The following is a 22,197-nucleotide window of genomic DNA, read 5'->3' on the forward strand; positions in this document are numbered from 1 at the left end:
GTCGTATCACCTAATCAAAAGTATTACCTAAGTCGTCTAACTAAAGTAGATAGGGAAGTAGGGTCGAATCCATAGGAAAACAAGTCTTTCTATTCTTAATTAATTAATATAATCTAAGATATTAAGTAACCAAATTAATTTTTGGAATTAAACTAAGAAGAATAATTAGGGAAAAATCAATAATAAAAAGTCTAGGGTCAAAGGTTCACCAATAATTAATACTCCGGGATAAAACATAACAATCAACAATTAATACTGCAAACATAACATGATTAACAGGATCTCGCAATTTATTAATCAACATAGAAATAACAGGCTCTAACAATTTACTAGATATAAGTTCCTATTGAAAATAGCCTTTAATATCAAATTAACATCTGATCGATTCATCAATTCAATATTGCTATACTTTTACAATCAAATCACATCTACTCGATTCATAATCCAATTACAAATAATTAAAGCAATTCAATAAGAAATTATCATGCAATATCAATAATCAACAATAACAAATTATCCCTTCATATTAATCATGGATCCCCCAAGAACCCTAGAATAAAACTAGTCACACATAATTAAATCTAAACTAATCAAAGCATATATGAACGACATGATTAAAATCCAAACACAAATTAACAAAGCAATTAAAATCAAAGCAATAAAATAAAGCGATAAAAGAAGAGAGAATTAATATTGAATGAAGAAAATATGAAATTGCACAAAAAGGGAAAAACTTGAGTTTAACAATAATTCACAACTAAGAATCTCTCTAAAAGTTTAAGTGTGAAAGAAGTAATAATGAAAAACGTAGCTAAAATTTAGCCAAAACGACGACTTTTAAACCGCCCGCCTTTTTTCTCCTCTCCGTAATCTAGGCATCTGCCCGATCGGGCCTTAGGCCGCCCGATCAGGCCCGGTCTTTTCTTGGCCGAGTTTTCATACATGCTTTTCTTCTCCTTTGGGCTTCAAATTTTATGAGGCCCAATTCTTCCTCTTCCTTGATCCATTGCTCGGACCAATTCCACGAACCAAACCCTTAATCACTGATATGATCGATCTTGGGCTACGATCAACGATCATGAATGTGACAAGAGCTTCGATATCTCGTAGAGGCCGGAAAATCATAGAAATTACCAACAAATCCGGGAAATTCCTACAACACAAATGCCAACTCTACAAAACACTCGAAACGACACATTAGTACTAAAAGTAGCTCCGAAGAGCTCAAATATGCATAAAAATGACTGTGGGACGGGGGATAAAATTGAAAGGAATGGTGTCCTTCGAACAAGTGTATTATTCTGATAGCGGGTTCAGAATTATTAGAAAGCTAATATATTCAGTAAGGTCAAGTGATCGGAATGCCTGGGTGGAGGCCGCTTCCGATCAGTAATATTAATATAATTAGTATTACAGCTTAATCTTGACTGAACCCTTCGGGTCACACCCAAGCAAATATATGCGAACCAACTCGACGAATTAATTCGGAAGAAATTAATTCGTCGCCTGAGTGTTAAATATTTAGACGTCGGTAATTCGAGCTTAGAGCGTCGAAACCGATCGTCGGAAGTCGAGTCTAAAATGATAAAAGACGAGACGCGCAAAATAATAATAAATCGACCATATTCCCGAAAATACCCCTAGCATCGGTGTGCCCCGAGCATCCGAATGCTAGGGGCAAGACGAGCTAGCACACCGTGCTAGCAGCCCCGGCTAGGCACAGCAGCAGCCGCGCCGTGCCACGGTAGCAGCCGCACCAAACCGCAGCAGCAGCCGCACAGCAGCAGCTGGTGCGGGCTGGCTGCGGGCCACGTGCGGGCCGGGCTGCGGGCTTGGCTCGTGGCTTGGCTCGGGTCATAGGGCCATGAATAAGGGGAAGCTTGGAATATGGGAGTAAGTGGGAGAGGACATGTGGCACAAGGAGAGTATTGAGTGGGGAGCAAGTATGGTCCCCTACTCTCCATGTGGTCCTCACCAACCCATCTCACATGGTAATGCCACTTGTAGATTTATTATTAGTTTGCAATTTTAATTTAATTTAGCTTTAAATTAATTTATGGAATTTCATGATCCCACATTGATGGGATAGAAATTCCCACTCATATTTTCCTCTATAAATACCAAGCTTGGGATTTGGAGTAAAGTGCTTGAGTGGGAGTTAAAAAGAGCATTCCATAATTTTTGGGAAAACTCTTAAACTCACATAACACTCGGGTTTGGGTCGGACCTTGCTAACCCCAAGGTAGTAGACCTTAAAGTTGTGTTCGCCCATTTGTGGGTGGATACCGTCGGAGGCGCGGTGCTTGACGTGCTAGTAGCTTTCAAGTAAGAGCCCCGGGTTTTGGGCGAAGCTCGCTTCGAGAATAAGATTCATTATCTTTTCTTTGTGAATATTTATTTATGCTTTGTGATTTTAATTATTGCGAGTGGTTCCTCGGGAAGGGGTTGTTTCCGCGGTGAGTCGGACTCACCAAACCCCAACAAAAATAGCATATAAAATACATATATCATTGGGTATTATCATTAGGTATAAATAACAACTCTGTTTGTATTTCAATGTCTAAATTTGAGTCTCACCATTGGAGATGGTCTTATATCCCACTACCAATAAATTTAATAAATTTAATTAACTTTCTTAAATACCGTAAAAATCAAAACGTTTCACTTATTTAAACACAAAGAGAATAAAACATAAGGAGTTTATCTTATAAGAAGGATCTCCTAATATTTTCATTAAAAAAAATAATTACTCCGTACGGAGTAATAAACTAAAAAGATGAATACTCCTCTGGTCCAATAATATTATAACAATGAGACTTTTACACTATTCATCACTTTTGTTTGACCATATAGTAATATGATATATACGTTATTATTATGTGGAATTTTGTTAGATTCGTCTCATTTAATACTTTAACATTATCAACTTTTTATAACTTTTACTCTTATATAATTATAGATATTTTAACATGAATGTGCTTTAAAATGCGTGATTTCATCTTCGCTTGTTATAATATTATTAGAACATAGGAAGTATATAGTTGTAATTTGGGGTGAGTAAACCGAATACCCGGTCAAAATTTTAAAATCAGACCCAGAATTGGTTGGAGCCGGGTTTTAAAATTGAAATTGGAATTGGAACCAGTTCAATCGGGTCCTAAAATTTAGGAATTGTAATTAGAACTACCGAATACCGGTTCTGATTACCCACTTGTAGTCACCTGATTGTGTCTCCCCAAAAACCAAACCCAATGATGAGTATATTTCACATCATTAATTATCGAGTAAGGTGAAATGTTGAAGAGTCTCGTAAATTTCTCTTTTTCTATAATGTTTTAAATCAAAATAATTCATATCGTATTTCTAAAATCATTCGTATTTCTAAAATCATTCATTTCGTGTCCTATTTATGAAAACATCCAATCCATTTTATTTTGGTTCATTATTTGGGTCCAATATTTGTGTAGTTGGATGGGGCTTGAACAGAGCTGTACAACTATATATTATAAGCCAAAATACGTCCAATATATGCGGACCCAATGATCATGTGGAGGAGCCATTAATAATAACTATATTTTTTTAGAACCATTAGGATTTATCTTAATTTTTTAGAATTATTTAGAAGGTTGTTTTGAAGTTTTAAAGGCATTAGGATTGATTATTAGCTTCTAGAATCTTCTAAAATGTTCTAATTTATCCTATTTTTGAAAAGATAATGATTAAGAATTTTATATCAGATAAAACAAGTGTATTTAATAGATTTAACTCTGATTTAATAAGGATAAGTACGGATATTCGACTAACCCAATTTGATTGGAAGTTGGATTCCGCACGAATCCTATTTTTCGAAATTCAACGTGCTGCGATAGATCCATCGCGACACGATGAAGCCATCGCCCCTGCGATGAAACCTGTTTTACTCCGAGTCGGATTCTGACTCGTTTTCTGATCTTTTCGATCGTTTTTCTCTATAAATAGAGACGATTTTCTCCGTTTTCATTCACCAACAACAATCATCAATCCTCATCTTTCTCTCTCTCTCTAATCTAAAGCTTATTATTTCTTTCTCTTTCTCTTGATTTTCTAAACTTTTTCCTAAAAACACACCATACATCCTTTGAAAGACACTAATACACCTAGCCAAGCTCAAAGTTGGCTTAGACCTCGACGTGAAAGGTTGATAGTTCTGAGGGTTTGGTCCCAAATCCATATTTCAATTAATATTATTTTCATTGTTTGATTTAATATTTTATTGAAGTTTACTAACGTGTATATTGTTTAGATAGAAAGAGGTACGGGGCTTCAAAGTGAATAATTCAATTGCTCTATTTCTTTTGGAATCATGCTTAGATTATTTTATTAATTTCTAGTATCATGTTAGGATGCTTTTATTACTTTATAGTATCATGTTTAGGATAAAGCTTTGATTTTTAGGGCATGCTTGGATTGAGGGAGATGCATTACTAGGGTAATAAAAGTCAAACTAAGCAAAATGAAAGTGAATATAGGGAAGGAGGAGATAGTTATGGTGTGATTGTAAGTTAAATTATGTAGTAATGGTGTGGTATGAGATGAAGAAAGAGGAACTAATACCCTCATTTTGGGGATAATGGTTACACTAGGGGGAGGGTGGGTACCTATTACCCTCATTATGAGGATAATAATATCTCCATCTCTCTCTTTTCTTCATGACACAACTATATTATTTCAATTGTAAACACCTTGTCTCCTACAACAATACCACTAATTATATATGTTTTTTCAAGTTTGACTTTTATTACCCCTTTAACATATTACCTCCAATCCAAGCATGCCCTTATTTTTTAGTGACATACTAGGATTTGTTATTAATCATGTTAGTATGATGCCTAGGATCTTGCTAATATTATGCTTTGAGAATATTATGATGATGAAGATTGTTGTGTCAATATTATGTTGCTTGATATTTTATTGTTATTGCTTGATCACGCCCTCTCTTGCAGGATTAAAGAGAATTTGTACTTGAAATCATGCCTAATAAGATAATTAATAATTTGATTTTAGATGTGATTTTAATTCAAGTGATCACCAATAATAGATTTTTATTTGTGCGTTAATAATCAACTAACATAGATTAAACATGCTTATGATTAATTTGTTGATTATATATTAATTAGAAAATGCACATGAATATGATGAGAATAAAGTAGAGACCTATTTAGGACGGGTTCAATCTCTTTTAGGTTGGATTCGTACCATCATCCCCGAATATCCAGTCATGGTTCAGGACCACTATAGAGTTAGCGATCTCTATGATCGTGAATGGGGTGTAACTTTCATACCCATGGACGGTTTACAAGTTCCTAAAACTTGTTGGCGACTTTTTTTGCTCTAGCTTCCTTCCTTTTGGACGCCGCCATGCTTAAATGCATGATCACAATGAAACTCAAAGGTGATGCTTGAAATATTCCCCACACCACTTATGTGCATAATTGTTAAAATTTAATACAATTATAATATTTATTTTGATCCATTTCCATTTTTGGCGTTTAATACTTATATTTATTTATGCATGAAGCTATTTTATTTATGTTAGGTACTAATAATATATATATTTATATATATATATATTTACTAACTAGATACATTCAACCTATTTTTGGTTTTTTTTTTTAATAAAAAAATATAGTCTAATATATTGGGTAACCGGATACCTAACCGGTTTTTGGTCTAAAAAATTGAGAATGGGAATTGGAACTGGTGACAACTGGTTCCTTATTTATTTACACAAAATTGGAATCACTAGGTCCAATTCCGAATTCGGACCCACCAATTCCTAATCGGTTTCAATTCCAATTTCGATTCCGGTTGTTAAGATCACAAAAGGGGTCCAACTTTTTAGAAAATACTGTGTTTGGGAACTAACTTTTTTTTAGTTTGTGTTTGGGGTTTAGAATAGTTTTCCGGTGAGATTTAATTAATTGTGTGCAAAAAAGTTAGACCCTTAATTAGTTAAAAAACTTGAACCCTTCTAGTTAACCAATAAAGAAATTTCTTTTTAAAACAACCAATTAGAAAAATCGAAAACTTGAACCCTTTTAGTATTCTTTTTTTTTTGTTTGAATAATCTAGTATTTATTTTTTAGTTATAGTAATACCATTTTCTATATTATACTTTTTTATTATTAATAATAATTCAACCTTTTTTTTAATATAGTGTAAGCACACTTTTAAAATATATATTTAGCTAATTAGTTCTTTAATAATAATTCAAGCTTCATTTCATTGAATATGTAATTTAGAAGAAAATAAATAAATTTTGTTGTATCAAACAATTTTTTAAGACTATTTTTCACTAATTAAAAGTGTAAAATAGATAATAATACTAAGAATTAAATTATTAATAAACTACTTGTCAAAAATAATAATAGTAATAATAATAATAGTAAAATAAGAATTTAATGAAATATGAATCTTATTTTATAAACTTAGATTTCAATAGTTAATGAATAATTGACATACCCAGTTATTGTGAAAAATTTTAGAGAATTTTATCGCACCCTTATTTTAGAGAATTCAGGTATAACAAAAAAATTAAAAATTATTTTATAAATAATTATGATATTAATATTTTTTTTCATAAATTATTAAAACTAACAAAGTATTACTAAAATAATTTATTCTTTAAAATAAAATCATATATTTCTTTTGGTCAAAAAAAAAAAAAAAATTTATCAATGATTTTAGTTTAATAAAAATGTTTTTTTCATTACTCACAAAAAAAAAAAGTTTTTATCACCCATTTCTATAAAAGGTCTAAATTTATAAGATTAGGGGTCTAATTTTTTATTTTTTTTATTTTTTTTTATCTTAAGTTAACGATGAGTTAAATTAAGATTAACTCACCGGAATTTCTAACTACATCCCAAATACAAAGTAAAAAAAAGTTGGTCCCCAAACACAATATTTATCAAAAAATTGGAACCCATTTGTTACCTTAACTCCAATTCAGAATATCTAAATTTTTCGCTCACCCTAGTTTTAATTATTTTTTTTTTTACAACAGCAACTAAACAAAAGCACTAGTTCGAAAAGCTATGTAAATTAACCCTACACGTATTAGCAATCTCGTGGGCTTGTGTGTTCTGGTCCTTTCCCTAATTTCCAAATGATACAGTTCTTCAACTTCCCTGTTTGTATCAAATCTTGAATAGTCCAAAGAATCCTTACTTCTCTTCTATTCGGATGTTATATCAGTTGTATAAGAGCTAGCGAGTCTATTAACAAAACAAGTCGTTGGTTCGCCCATTGAATAACTTTTAAGCAAGCCAAAAGTTCTGCATGAATAGAAGAAAGTCTTTTTCCAAAGGTGCCTCCACCTTCCAAAAAAGTTGTCTGGTCAAAGGAGTAAGCCCAGTCCATGCCTGCATTCCCCGTACTCTTTTGCCAAGAACCATCCACCATTACAGTCACCTCTAATCTGTCATCTCGAGGGTCATTGATAAGATCTTCTTTACTACCAATGTTAACTCTAGCAAACCCCGGCGGTGCACCATTATCCCCTATGCCCTTAGCTGTAAGAGAAATTCTTTCATCCACTCTTTGCCAAACAGATAAATTCCGCATTGCAGTGCTGCAGAATCTGAATAAGTCCACCAGATATCCTCCCTTATTGTTAAAAACCCTACCATTCCTTGTTAGCCAAAGGCTCCAAAGCACCCCAGTGAACATATTAATCCGTTCACTATTATTCCCATCCTCACTAGGATATATTTTTTAATCCAGTGTCACATAGGAGTAGATTCATCAATTTCATATGAAATACGTAGTGGACAATTTTGCCAAATAACCTGTAAATTAGTGGTAAGGAGAAAAGTGACGGCGACAGATAGTAAATGAAGGGGAGTGTGGTAAAAAAGGAGGTAGTGGCTAGGGGGAGGGTCTAAGGGGTGTTGGAAGTTCTTGATATAAAACAAGAGAGTTGGGAAAAACAAAGAGAGAGAGAAAAACAATTGAGAGGGAAAGTCCCACATTGGTTGGGGAATGAGGTTTTTCCTTGTTTATATATTGTAGTGCTTTAACACTACTTAGTTGGGTGAGTGGGAGGTGTGTGTTACTCCACACACACACGCGCGCGCGCGCCGAGCCGAGCCGGGTCGGGTCGGGCTCGGGCCTCGGGTCTTGGGGAATGCGATGCGCATGCGTGGGTCCTTGTTATCTTTTTGGAGAAATTTTATTTCCCTTTCTTTGTTAAACAGAATATTCTTTTTTGTCTGTTGGGATTATTCTTTTCTGACTGTTGGGATTACGGAATTAAATCAGTCATTGATTGTAGCTGACTGATTCAATTCCTTGTTTTTTGCCTCTGTTGTTGACTGGCCGAATTAATCTGGTCATTTTCTTAGCCAGATTCTTCCCACGTTTTATGCTTCCCATTTTCCCTTTACTACCTTTAAATACTCGTTGCTTTTTCCAGTTAGAATATACAACAATTCGTACCTTTCTCTCTTCTCTAAAAAATATTAAACACTGTTCTTGATTTCTGGGCAAATATTCTGAATTCTAGTCGGGTTTGTGAGTGCACATAAACTCTGGCGTCGTGCTTATCCTGGAGGGCGACCACTTCTAGTCTACTGCACCGGGAGGTAGCGCGGAATCGTCTTTTAGGTCAGTGGTTCTCCACGACGCGACTATTGTCAGTTTGGTTCACACATCAAGAGATAAGTCATTTTTGTTTTATTGCTTATTAGAATAACAATCTAAAAGACGATTATGGCTTCCAAATTCCTTGTTCCTGATATGTCTAAACTAGAACCTCTTGATGGAAAGAATTATAAACGTTGGGCTGTTAGGATGCATTTTTATTTAGAGCAGATTGATGTTGCATATGTTCTTGATGCTATTGTTGAACCTGTTGATAAAGATGATTTGTCTGAATCTGAGATTAAGTTTTCTAAGGATGATAGAACCTGTAAGGGCATGTTGTTGCATTATATGTCGAATAGTCTGTTGGATATTTATATGGGTTTTTATCATGCTAAGGATATTTGGGATGCTTTAGAGAAAAAATATGGGACTGATGATGCTGGTACTAAACGTTATTATGTTAGTAAGTGGTTAAGTTTTCAAGTTGTTGATGATAAGCCTATTATTGATCAGATTCATGCTTATGAGAGTGTATGTATTAATATGGCTGCTGAAGGTCTGTCTATTTGTGATACTACCCTTGCTATTGTTCTGATTGAGAAACTCCCTGCCTCTTGGAAGGATTTTCGTAACCAACTCATGCACAAAAAGAAAGACCTAACCTTAGAGGAACTTGCTGCACACCTCAAAATTGAGGAGGAAAACCGTATCAAAGACAAAGCCCCTTCTGTTTTTCCTTCCTCTTCTTCTGCCAAAGCCAACCTTGTTGAACCCAAATCAAACAACCAGTCCAAAGCCAAAAACAGTCACCTCAAGCCTAATGGGAAGGTTTAAAAGTACAAGTATAAGGGAATCTGTTATGAGTGTGGTTTGACTGGTCACAAGGCTAAAGATTGCAGGGTCAAGAAGAAGAATGGGCAAAGTTAAGCAAATCTTATTGAGGATTCTGACGTTATTATTGCTGTTGTTTTAGAAGCCAACTTTACAGGTAATGCTGCTGAGTGGATTGTTGACACTGGAGCTACCAGGCACATCTGCGCCAACAAGGACATGTTCACTACCTATGACAAGGTTGAAGGTGAAAATGTCTTCATGGGCAACTCAGCTTCTGCTTCTATCCAAGGAAAAGGGAAGATCGTTCTCACTCTCACTTTTGGAAAATTGCTTACTCTCACTAATGTTTTGCATGTTCCAGAAATGCGCAGGAATTTAATTTCTGGCAGTTTGCTCATGAAAGCTGGACTGAAGCTCTCCTTTGATTCTGATAGATTAGTTCTTACTCACAATGGGGAATTTGTGGGGAAGGGCTTTTGTAATGGGGGGCTTTTTACTCTTGATGTTAAAGTTGACACTATGAATAAGAATGCTAATACTTCTTCTGCTTATATTGCTGAGTCTATTGATTTATGGCATGCTAGATTAGGTCACGTTAATATTGATTCAATTAAAAGGCTTAAACACTTAAATTTGATTCCAAGTTTTTCTAACACTGATTTTTCGAAATGTCAAGTTTGTGTTGAAGCCAAATTTACTAAGAAGCCCTTTAAATCAGTAGATAGACAAACAGAAGTACTAGAACTTGTTCATAGTGACTTAGGTGAATTTAATAATCGCGAAAGTAGAGGGGGTAAAAAGTATTATATTACTTTTGTTGATGATTGTTCACGTTTTTGCATGGTTTATCTTCTCAGGTCTAAGGATGAAGCTGAGGAAATGTTCCTCAAATATAAAGCTGAGGTAGAAAACCAGTTGGACAAAAAGATAAAGAGGGTTAGGAGTGACAGGGGTGGTGAGTACAGCCCTGACACTCTTAAGGAATTTTGTGAGCAACTTGGCATTGTTCATGAGACGACGACTCCTTATTCACCGGAACAAAACGGTATAGCTGAAAGGAAAAATAGAACTTTAAAGAATATGATGAATTCTATGCTTATTAGTTCTGGGCTTCCTAATAACATGTGGGGGGAGGCTGTTCTTTCTACTTGTCATGTTTTGAACAGGGTTCCTCACAAGAAGCTTGACAAGACTCCATACGAAATATGGAAGGGTCGAGCACCTAACTTGAAATATTTGAAAGTGTGGGGGTGCCTAGCAAAAGTAGGCATACCTAGTTTCAAGAGGGATAAAATTGGTCCCAAAACTGTTGATGCTATTTTTATTGGCTATGCTTATCAAAGTGCAGCTTATCGTTTTCTTGTTAAAGGTGCTAACAACTCTTATGCAGGTGGTCATATCATTGAAGCAAGAGATGCTGATTTCTTTGAGAACATTTTTCCTTTGAAAATGTCTCCTTCTAATGATAGTGAATTACATGCTAGTAGTTCTGTTAGTTTACCTATTGCTAATGCTCCTGTTACTAACAATGATTCTGTTTTGGAGCCAAGGAGAAGCAAAAGAGCAAGAAAGGAAAACAGTTTTGGTCCTGATTTTATTACTTCCTATTTATCTGAATCTTCCTTAATTGATGATGATTTTGTGCATATTTTTGTTTTGGAAGATGATCCAAGAACCTATGATGAGGCAATGAGGTCAGTTGATGTTGTTTTTTGGAAAGAAGCAATTGATAGTGAATTACAATCAATTCTCAATAATAACTCTTGGGAATTGGTTGAACTTCCTAGAGGTTGTAAGCCCATTACTTGTAAATGGATTTTTCGGAAAAAATTAAAGGCCGATGGATCCATAGACAAGTATAAGGCAAGGATAGTGGTAAGGGGTTTTACTCAAAAGTTTGGCATTGATTATTTTGATACTTACTCCCCTGTTACTAAAATTACAACTATTAGGACTTTAATTGCTCTTGCTTGCATTTTTGATCTTGTTGTTCATCAAATGGATGTCAAAACTGCATTTTTGAATGGTGACTTGGATGAGGAGATTTACATGGTCCAACCTGAAGGGTTCGTTGTTCTAGGCCAAGAGAACAAGGTTTGTAAATTAGTCAAGTCATTGTATGGGCTTAAGCAAGCTCCAAAGCAATGGCATGACAAATTCGATAAGACTATGACCGGTAATGGTTTTCATGTTAATGAAGGTGACTCTTGTGTTTATTTTAAGCATGATAGTCATAGTTGTGTAATTATTTGTCTTTATGTGGATGATATGTTGATTTTTGGGACTAACTTGGATCGCGTAAATGAGATAAAACAGTTTTTGAGTTCGAATTTTGAAATGAAAGACATGGGTGAGGCAGATGTGATTTTGGGAGTAAAGATCAAAAGGACTCCAAATGGCATCTGTCTTAATCAGTCACACTATGTTGAAAAACTTCTTAAAAAGTTTGACTCATTTAATGTTGATCCAGTTAAGACTCCCCATGACCCAAGTTTTCACCTAAAGAAAAATAATGGTAATCTAGTTAATCAGTCTGAATATGCTAGAATTATTGGTAGTGTTATGTTTCTTATGAACTACACTAGACCTTACATTGCTTATTCTGTTAGTAGGTTGAGAAAGTACACTCATAATCCAAGCAGTGATCATTGGGTTGCTCTAAGGAGGTTGCTTAGGTACCTTAAGGGTACTATGGATTGGGGTTTACACTACTCCAAATTTCCTAGAGTTTTGGAGGGTTTTTGTGATGCCAACTGGGTATCGGATAATGATGAAGTTAACTCCACTAGTGGCTATGTCTTCACCCTTGGGGGTGGAGCCGTATCCTGGAAATCTTGTAAGCAATCTTGTACTGCTATGTCTACTATGGAATATGAGTTTATTGCTCTTGAATTAGCAGGTCATGAGGCAGAATGGTTGAGGAACATGCTTGCAGATATTCCACTGTGGGGGAAGCCAGCTCCTTCAGTTGCACTTCATTGTGATTCGCAAGCTGCTATTGCTGTTGCACACAACCATGCCTATAATGGGAAGAAGAGACACATTCGTCTGAGGCATAAAGCCGTCAGAAATTTGTTGTCTGAAGGGGTGATATCACTGGACTATGTTAAGTCCGAAAAGAACATTGCGGATCCGTTAACTAAAGGCCTATGTAAAAAACTAGTTTTGGAAACATCGGAAGAGATGGGGCTAAAGCCCGTTGTATGAATTGTGAAATAATGAAATCCTACTCACTATGAGTTCAAAGGGGAACATTATGTAATAATTCGGAAGCACATTTTTTATTTGTCCATCTCTAGATGTTTGTTTTGTGCTTAGCTACAAATGAGAAGGAGGTTGAGCATACGGCTCTTAATGAACCCATATCCATATTTTTGGAGGTGTGTTGTAGCTCACACTTGATGGAGTTCACCTACTTAGGTGTGGAAGTGTGGCCGCTTCCTATGAGTATTTCGTGGGCTTATACTCTAGAGCACCTATGAGCATCCAGGCTAGACGTATGGCCAGTATAATGCGTCACCTTTATTCGCGGAATTTCAGAATATTATACATGTTCAATTGTGTGGCTCAAAGTGACGGGTCCCTAAATCCCTATTGAGTTCAAGACGAAGGTCACTTGGTAGGTGAGGGATCATAGCTTGATGTCCACTATGTGTTAATTTAAGTCGCGAGACATTGACACTTATGCAATTGTTTTGTTATGCCCAGAATTCATTTTTCCTTTCTTCCTTTTTCATATCTTCGAACCTGTGGGGGATTGTTGGAAGTTCTTGATATAAAACAAGAGAGTTGGGAAAAACAAAGAGAGAGAGAAAAACAATTGAGAGGGAAAGTCCCACATTGGTTGGGGAATGAGGTTTTTCCTTGTTTATATATTGTAGTGCTTTAACACTACTTAGTTGGGTGAGTGGGAGGTGTGTGTTACTCCACACGCGCGCGCGCGCCGAGTCGGGTCGGGTCGGGCTCGGGCCTCGGGCCTCGGGTCTTGGGGAATGCGATGCGCGGGTGTGGGTCCTTGTTATCTTTTTGGAGAAATTTTATTAACAATTCGTACCTTTCTCTCTTCTCTAAAAAATACTAAACACTGTTCTTGATTTCTGGGCAAATATTCTGAATACCAGTCGGGTTTGTGAGTGCACATAAACTCCGGCGCCGTGCTTATCCTGGAGGGCGACCGCTTCTAGTCTACTGCACCAGGAGGTAGCGCGGAATCGTCTTTTAGGTCAATAGTTCTCCACGACGCGGCTATTGTCAGTTTGGTTCACGCATGAAGAGATAAGCCATTTCTGTTTTATTACTTATTAGAATAACAAGGGGCTAGTGGAATTAGACTGTTTGCTGCAGAAGTGCAGTAGCTGGTGTTGGGTTGATACAACACACGTGGATTTACAGGCTCTATATTTCTTGCCCGTGACGATTCACGATCACAGACGAAACTCTAAAGCAAACAAACAACAGCATAAAGCCACGAGATCTGCTACAGTACAACTCTAATTACTGAACCAAACTTAATTAAAAAATTTTTTTGGGGTATCTTTTGAGTTTTTTCAATTCTAAATTTATTTATTGTTTGACAATTTGACCAGGTTGTTACTATGTTCTACGTCATTCTGGCCTCACTCTTCCAAGTTCCAAATTTACCACACCATTGGCTTCACTTCATGCGAGGTCAAAATCATCATGGTCTCTTTATTTTTTACTTCCTGTTTTTTTTTTTTTTTTTTTTTTTTTTTTTTTTTTTTTTTTTTTTAATATTTGTAACATATCTTTTATTACGCTTTTTGAGGGTGTGATTAAAATAGGTAAACGAATGAACTATGAAATTTAAATCGTAGCATCTTATCCCTTTCTTCTTATAAGTGGTAAGATTTTATAAATTAATTTACCCGTTTACATAGTCTAATATCTTCCTTAAAATACGTGTCGAAGGAGTGTGTTACAACTAAATAAAAACGGAGGAAGTATTTATTTTATTTTATTTTATTTTTGGTTTTTTCAAGTGGAAAAAAATCACCATGCATTTGAACTTTTCACACATTTTTGTTGTACTTCCCCACCTTTTTTTTGTTCATTACTCCATTCATTCGAGAAAAGGGTTAGGTTTAATTCATTTTACTATTGCTTATTTGATATGATTTGGTTAACAATTAATTTTATACTTCCGCTATTTCTTTAGTTTTGCTTGCCACTGCACAAATTAAATCATTAATATCTTTAATTACCGATAAGCAAAAGTTATAAAAAGTTAATATTATGAAAATATGCATTGTGACGAATCTAACAAGATCTCACTTGACTATATTTTTCCTTATATATAAATCACAAAACATAGTCAAAGAAAGGTGTGTGAATAGTGCTAAAGTCAAAACGTGTCAACTAATAAAAAAACGAAGGTAGTATATACATATATCAAATGAAATCTGTGTTAGATTTGTATTAATATATACATTCCAATTATGTAGTTTTAAAGTTTTTTTACAATTATGAAATTAAAGATATTCGGGGATTAAAAGTCACACACGATTAAGGGTGATTGAACTTAATTTTTCTGATTTAATATGGTTTGAACTTAATTTTTCTAATTTGAATACATTTTTCTAGTCTAATACGAAATAATTGAATAAGTTATTTAAAACAAGTGAACTTAATTAATATAGCCTTAACAAAATTGAGTATATATACTTTGATAATTTATTTTTACTTGAAACACTTTAAGTTAAGCACTACTCCCTCCATTTCAAAATATCTAACACGTTTGACATTTATCATAACTTTAATTACCAATATATTTAATTTATGTAATTTGTGTATATTAATAAATCCTACAATATATTGCTTATTAACAATTTATTTTCTATAGTAGCAAGAAAAAAAAAGTCAAAATTGTTCCACAAGTCAAATCGAGTTAGATTTTCTGGAACAATAGAACTATACATGTATTTTACTATGACTAGATTAGACGATTTATAATAATATTTTCATTTTTTGTCATGTAACGTTTTATTGGATAATTCACCTTGATTTATACTTACATAATATTAATTTTAATACATTAGTAATCAAAGATATTATTGATTGAAATAGTAAATTGACAAACTTGAAATGAGAAGTATATAGGGTAGTTCCTATTGAACTATCTCCCGCTATTTGCCCCTCCAGGGATGGAGCGCCTGGACTACCTTTGTGAAACCAATGAGTGTAAAGGTCACCTAAGTCGGCTCCCACTGGCCATTGTGGCTCCGGCTGAGGGCTCGACCAAGGAGAGTCGATCACATGCTCCAGATGCCAGCTTGACTAGATAGGATTTGGCTGCCAGCTCGACCAGGGTGAGTCAATAACAGGCTCTAGCTGCCAGCTCGACCAGGGTGAGTCAATAACAGGCTCCGGCTGCCAGCTCGAATTGGATGAGTCGGTCACTGGCTCCGAGTGCCAGCTCGACTAGATAGGCTCCGGCTGCCAGCTCGACCAAGGTGAGTCGGTCACAAGCTCTGGCTGCCAGCTCGACCAGATAGCCTCCGGCTATCAGCTAGGCTAGGGTAAGTCGGCCACAGGCTGACCACTAAAAGTAGGGTTATCATACAGTATAAATACCCCCACATATGCCACATAAAGGGGGTTGATCAATCTCTCTCTCTCTCTCTCTCTCTCTCTCTCTCTCTCTCTCTCTCTCTCTCTCTCTCTCTCAGCATATTAAGCTTCCTACTCTCACAAAAGGCAAACACTTACTTAGCCATTGGAGGGGGGTTCCTCAAAACCACCCCCGAGGGCAGTTTACGTTCTCTCTCTCTTGCAGGTCCTCTAGTGGTGCTGACCGACACCCCAGCAGGCAGCCTGATACTCCAGCAGTCTAGATCAATGGTTTAGATATTTCCATTGGAGTACATTCGAAACAAGAAGTAATGTAATTAAAAATACATCATTCACTATAGACATGTTTGTGAATGAATAATTTCAAATAATTATAATTACTTTAATCACATATAAGCAAATTAAACATGGTAGAAAAAAAAGTTGATATTTAAAAGTGCAAATCTATACTTAGTATTTAAAAACACAAACCAAAATTGACACATGTCATCATTCTTTCTCACCTTTCTTTATTCATTCTTCCTCCTTATGTTTTCAAAGAAATTCTCTCTTCATCTCCCCCTTTATTTCTCAATAACTTTTATATTTTGTAATCTTTATTTTAATTCAATAACAAATTAAATTTCCTAAACCTTCTCCTCTTCTCATTATTCCATCTATCAATTCAATTTATTCACATTCATAATTCATTTCTTTAATTTGACCCCTTATCTTCTCCCTCTTCTTATATAAATACAAATTTTCAATAAAGATTTTTTCACACTCATTAAGTTTCAAAAACTAAAAAAATTAGAGAAACGTCTCTCAAAATTCTATGTGAAATTTCTACAACAATGAGGATGATGATTGAAAAGGAAAATATTGAGGTGGCAAGAATACTATGGAAATTCCATAGGATGACATTTTTTGCGTGTCATGGGGCTTTAATTTTGAAGATATTAAGCGCAATATAAGAGACATATATTGGTAAAGACTAAAGAAGAATATCATGCCTTCACATTTGATGTAAAAATTGTAAAATTATATTAAGTGTTTGGTATTTACAAAGTAGTTTTTTATACAAATTGTTGATTAATATATCATGCGATAGAGATATGATTTTACGATTTTAAGCCATTTTTTCTACAACTATTAGTCTATTACCACTAATTCATAAAATATTATAATATGTCAAAAGACGATAAAATAAATTCATTCAAATAATTTGTAAAGGGGTTTTTTTTTTTTTTTTTGGTGACAAGATAATTTGTAAAGTTTCAAATAAATTTATAATTTAAGCATAACCCGTGTGTAGAACGGGTCCAATAGCTAGTTTATTTTTAATATACATTATGATCAATTTGTGTGAGCAAATTACCTTATTTGTAACTTGTAAGAAGGAAGTTAGGAACCAACGTACTTTTAATGTCAAAGTTATTAGTGCACTGCGTTAATTTGGGCCGTTGGGCATATGCAAAAAGATGTTGCAAAGGTTCTACCGTTCTATTAGTGCACCATGCTAATGTAAGAATGCAATTAGTTAGACCCAATGTGAAATTTAGTGAAAGTGTATGGTACATTGTCGGGTTTGGGCTGGGACAGGCCAAGAAATCGGCTGAAAATGCTCCCTAAACCAGAAAAATTTAATTGGGCCTAATGGGCTTTGCTAGCTTTTTTTTGAGCCAAATACAATATTAAAAAACTTTATAAATTTTTACCAATACCCCAGAGTAGGTAGAACTGCCTGCACCCCCACTCTTTCCTAATAACGCCATCTTGACTGTTTTTTCAGTTCTGAATTACCTATAAAATGTTCATTTTTATCACTGTAAATGTCCACTTCTATATTATTAAATGTTCATTTTTTTAAATAATTATTATATGTTCAATTATGCTAATATATGACATGAAATATTCAAATTATTATATTTTTGTATTTGTGTTTCTAGATTACTATTTATAGTAGCACTTAGGAAAAAGAAAATTTTCATTTCATTCTTAATAAAATCAAAATGAAATTGTATACCACCAAAAATTGAACAATTGGATATGAAATTATATAATACAATTCCACATATATTATCAAACACCATGAACTTTCGATCCAAATTCGAAAATTTCAAGCTTTTGTTAGGGCTTGTTATGATTTTTTGAACTGAGCTGAACTGAACTGATTGGAGCTGAACTGAGCTGAATATTTTATGAGGGAAGGAAATTATGAACTGAACTGAACTGAAATGAACTGATTGAAGTTAAACAGAACAAACTGAACTGAATTGAACTGAAAATAAGCTGAAGAGAACAGGCCCTTACTGGTTCTTGTTGATTGGTGACTCCATGCCTTCTTGGTTTCTTTCTTTTTGTCATCTTCCTTACTTTTTTCCTTGCTATTATGTGGTATAACTCACTATATGCACGATTCTTGTTTAACTAATAAAAAAAAACCGTATTATTAGATTTGAGCAAAAATAAATGTTGAAATGAACTCATTTTCATATGAATATAAACATGGATGAGTATAAATTTTATATGATTGATATGAAAATTAACATCTATTAGAATATAAATGAACCTACAAGAAATCAGCAGTTTTGCGACAGCCAAAATTTGTCGCAAAAATAGCTAAAACCGTCGCAAAAATAGTTACGATAGCCAACTGTCGTAATGGGTTTGTCGTTACCAAACATGTCGCAAAATTTCATTTTTACGAACGTTTGACTGTCGTAAAAAATAATTACGACGGTTTTACTAATTTCAGCGACAATTTTAAATTTTGTCGCAAAAAATAAGCTTATGACAACCAATAATTGTCACAATTTACGACGGCCTGGAAAACTGTCGCAAAAAAGCCGTTGCAAAAAATAAAAAAGGAGAAAAAAAACCCCAACCCAACACTACAGCAGCCTTTCACTTCACGGCTTCACCCACAAAAACCCATAATCACCATCCCCGCCCACCACAAACCACCCAAAACCACAAATTAAACCCAAAAATCACAAATACCCACAAACAAACTTTAAAAGTGAAATTAAAATAAAAAATAACAAAAACTATGACCATAAAAATCAAGAAAATTGAAATTAAACGGAAAATAACATCAATCAAATAAAATTAAAATAACATATATAGAAATTAAACGAAAATAACATAAACCAAGAAATCAAAATTAAACCAAAATAAAATAACTAAACCACAGTAAGAAAAACTGAAATTAATTGAAATTAACAAAAACTAAATCAAAATCAAGAAATATCGAAGTTAAACGAAAATTAACAAAATAAAAAAGCAGTTAAAACCCTAAATAACGAAAATAAACGGGCATAATACCAAAAATACACCAAAGAAACAAATACAAACATAAACTACAACAATAAAAACTAAAATTACACAAATATCAACATACCTATCTCACATTTCATCTTCTATGGGCTTACTTGGTCAAATTCAATCATGAAAACTCCAGATCTGGAATTTTCGTGGTCGAATTTGACCTTCGAAACCATGATCGATTATATGGTGAAATTCATAGAGTAGGTTGAATTTTAAGTTAAACTCTTCAAAAAAGAAAAACAAAATAAGGAAAAGCTTATACCATGAAAAATCTGGGAATGAAAGAAAAAGGAGATGGAAAGGAGATAGAGAATAAGAGGAGAATAGGAGGAGACGAAGGAGATAAAGAAAAAGCAGAGAATGAAAGAAAAAGGAGAGGAAAGGAGATGGAAGCAAATAGACAATAGGAGGAGACTGAAGCAGAGAGAGGAGAGAGAAAGATAATGGGAGTGAAGAGAAGATAGGAGAGCCACAAGGTAGAGCTGATCACACTGAGCCCGACCCTATTTTGGGCGGGTTTTGGGCAGAATTTTCCGGCCTGAAATTGGGTCGGGCCTGGTCCGGCCCGATTTTAAAAAAGGTTTGGACGGGTTTGGGAAATGGATTTTATGCATTTTTAGTTGATTTTTTCAATTGGTGGTTCGTACACCCGGGTGTACCATGCGCATGATACACCTAGATTAAAGCGGAATGAACATCGTATATAGTTATAACGAACATCATGAATTTATAAAAGAACATATCACTGAAATATAAAGAACATAGTAATTTGTGATAAATGGTATTTAAAAAAAGGTAAAAGATAATTAGTAATTGAGTTTTACCAAATATTTAATGTCAAATCATTTCAAAATACGTAGATATCAAGAATTTCTCTATCCAAAATTATTTTCACCCAAATATAATTCAAATTTTCATTTTTAAATTTCAAAATTCAAAAAAATTTAAGAACATATTATTCAAGTAAAAAGAACATACTTTCAATATTTATAAAAGAACATATTATTCACCTTAAAGAACATTGTTTGTAATTTAAAGAACATATAGTTAGGACTCAAAAAACATATTGATTAGACTCCAAAACATATTTCAATCCATTTAATATGATAAAAGAACATTTATCAGGATATGAAGAACATCATTTTCAACCTTTGAAAATATTACCAAAATAGAAAAATTAATCAAAAAAAAAAAAAAAAAAGAAAAGGAAAATACCTTCTCTTCAACATCGAATTCGTCAATTACACCTTTCAATTAAAAGATTCATGGAAATGATAAACTCAACTCCGTAATAACATTAAATCATTTCGAAATCCAAAATTTATCATGGCTTCTCTCTATAAAAACTTCATTTCACTCTTTTAACAAAAAAAATGAAATTCTATACACCAAAAGTAATAAATGTAAATAATAAATCAATTTCATAAATCAAGGAATATAAATAACAAATCATTCCCTTAAATCTAGGAGAGAATCATTTTGATTTTTTTTTTCACTCGTGTACTTTGTATTTGCACACGATGTTCTTTCCGTGTTTATATAACTCTTGTATTCTAAGTGGGTTTACCATGAACATGGTACACCCGGGTGTATGATGAAAATTTCAGATTTTTTGGCCCGGCTGGAAACTGGCCTAAAAAGCTCGCACGGCCAGACTAGTTTGGGTGGGTTTGGGCACACGTTTTTCGGCCCGAAGCTTGGCCCGACCCGGCCCAGCCCTTGAAATGGGTAAATTTTTTGACCCCGACCTAACTCAGCCCGCCCATTGATCACCTCTACCACAAAGTGAGAAAAACATATCAGAAGTGGCTGCTTAAAAAATACTTAGGGGTAGGGTGGGAGGAAGGGATGGGTTTTATACTTGTTTTTATTTTATTTTTCTTGTAAATAGTTGTAATGTAACATATTTACGATAGCTTTAAACCGTCGCAGTTATTTCAATTTTATAGCGACAGTTTAAATGGCCCAAAACCGTTGTAATTTTGCGATAGAGTAAAAACTGTCGTAAAGTTACGACAACTAGTAAAACTGTCGTAAATTTCAAATTTTGCGACAGTTTTATGGGCCGTCGTAATAAAACTGTCGTTGTTTGCCCAGATTCTAGTAGTGCATGGAAATGACCATCTATTAATATCAAAATAAACAACTAATAATACATAAATGAACATATTTACGTAATTAAATATAGATGTGAACATCTATTAATATATAAGTAAACATATATTAGTTTGAAAATGACCATGAAAGATAATGATCAATGAATTTACACATAAAATAGATACGTAAATAAACACTCTTAGCTTGAAGCTATCAAAAAGGAAATGAATATCGATGAATGAACATTTAATTATATTAATCATCTATTAATATGTGAATGACTGTATACTAACATATAAATGAACATTTATCAAAATGGAAATAATTGAATTTTTTTTTTAAAAAATCACTATGAACTAAATTTCTTGCTACTAACATTTCTCCAAAATCTTTGTTTTTAACATCTGAAATTGTTTCCTTCAAAAAAAAGAAAAAAAAAAATACTAACTTCTGAACAAAATTTACTAGAACTATAGTATTATACCTACGTTGATACATTTTCCATGGTTGATGTTTCGATGTTCCTGAAGTACAATTGCAACAAAACATTAGTAAAAACCTAGTGTTTATACTCTTTTTCGTTCTAAATTTGAACGAAATAACTTACTATATTTAAATTTTACCTTTGTTTTGTTGAATTTCGAAGTGATTGAACAATTTCTTGTGATGATTTGTGATAATTTTGTAACGATTTTGCCATTAAAGCTAAAATGGTTGAGAAATGGGTGAGGAGAGAGAAAATGG

This window comes from Chenopodium album, chromosome 18 (genome assembly GCF_948465745.1).
Source record: "Chenopodium album chromosome 18, dcCheAlbu1.1, whole genome shotgun sequence".
Taxonomy (NCBI): Eukaryota; Viridiplantae; Streptophyta; class Magnoliopsida; order Caryophyllales; family Amaranthaceae; genus Chenopodium; species Chenopodium album.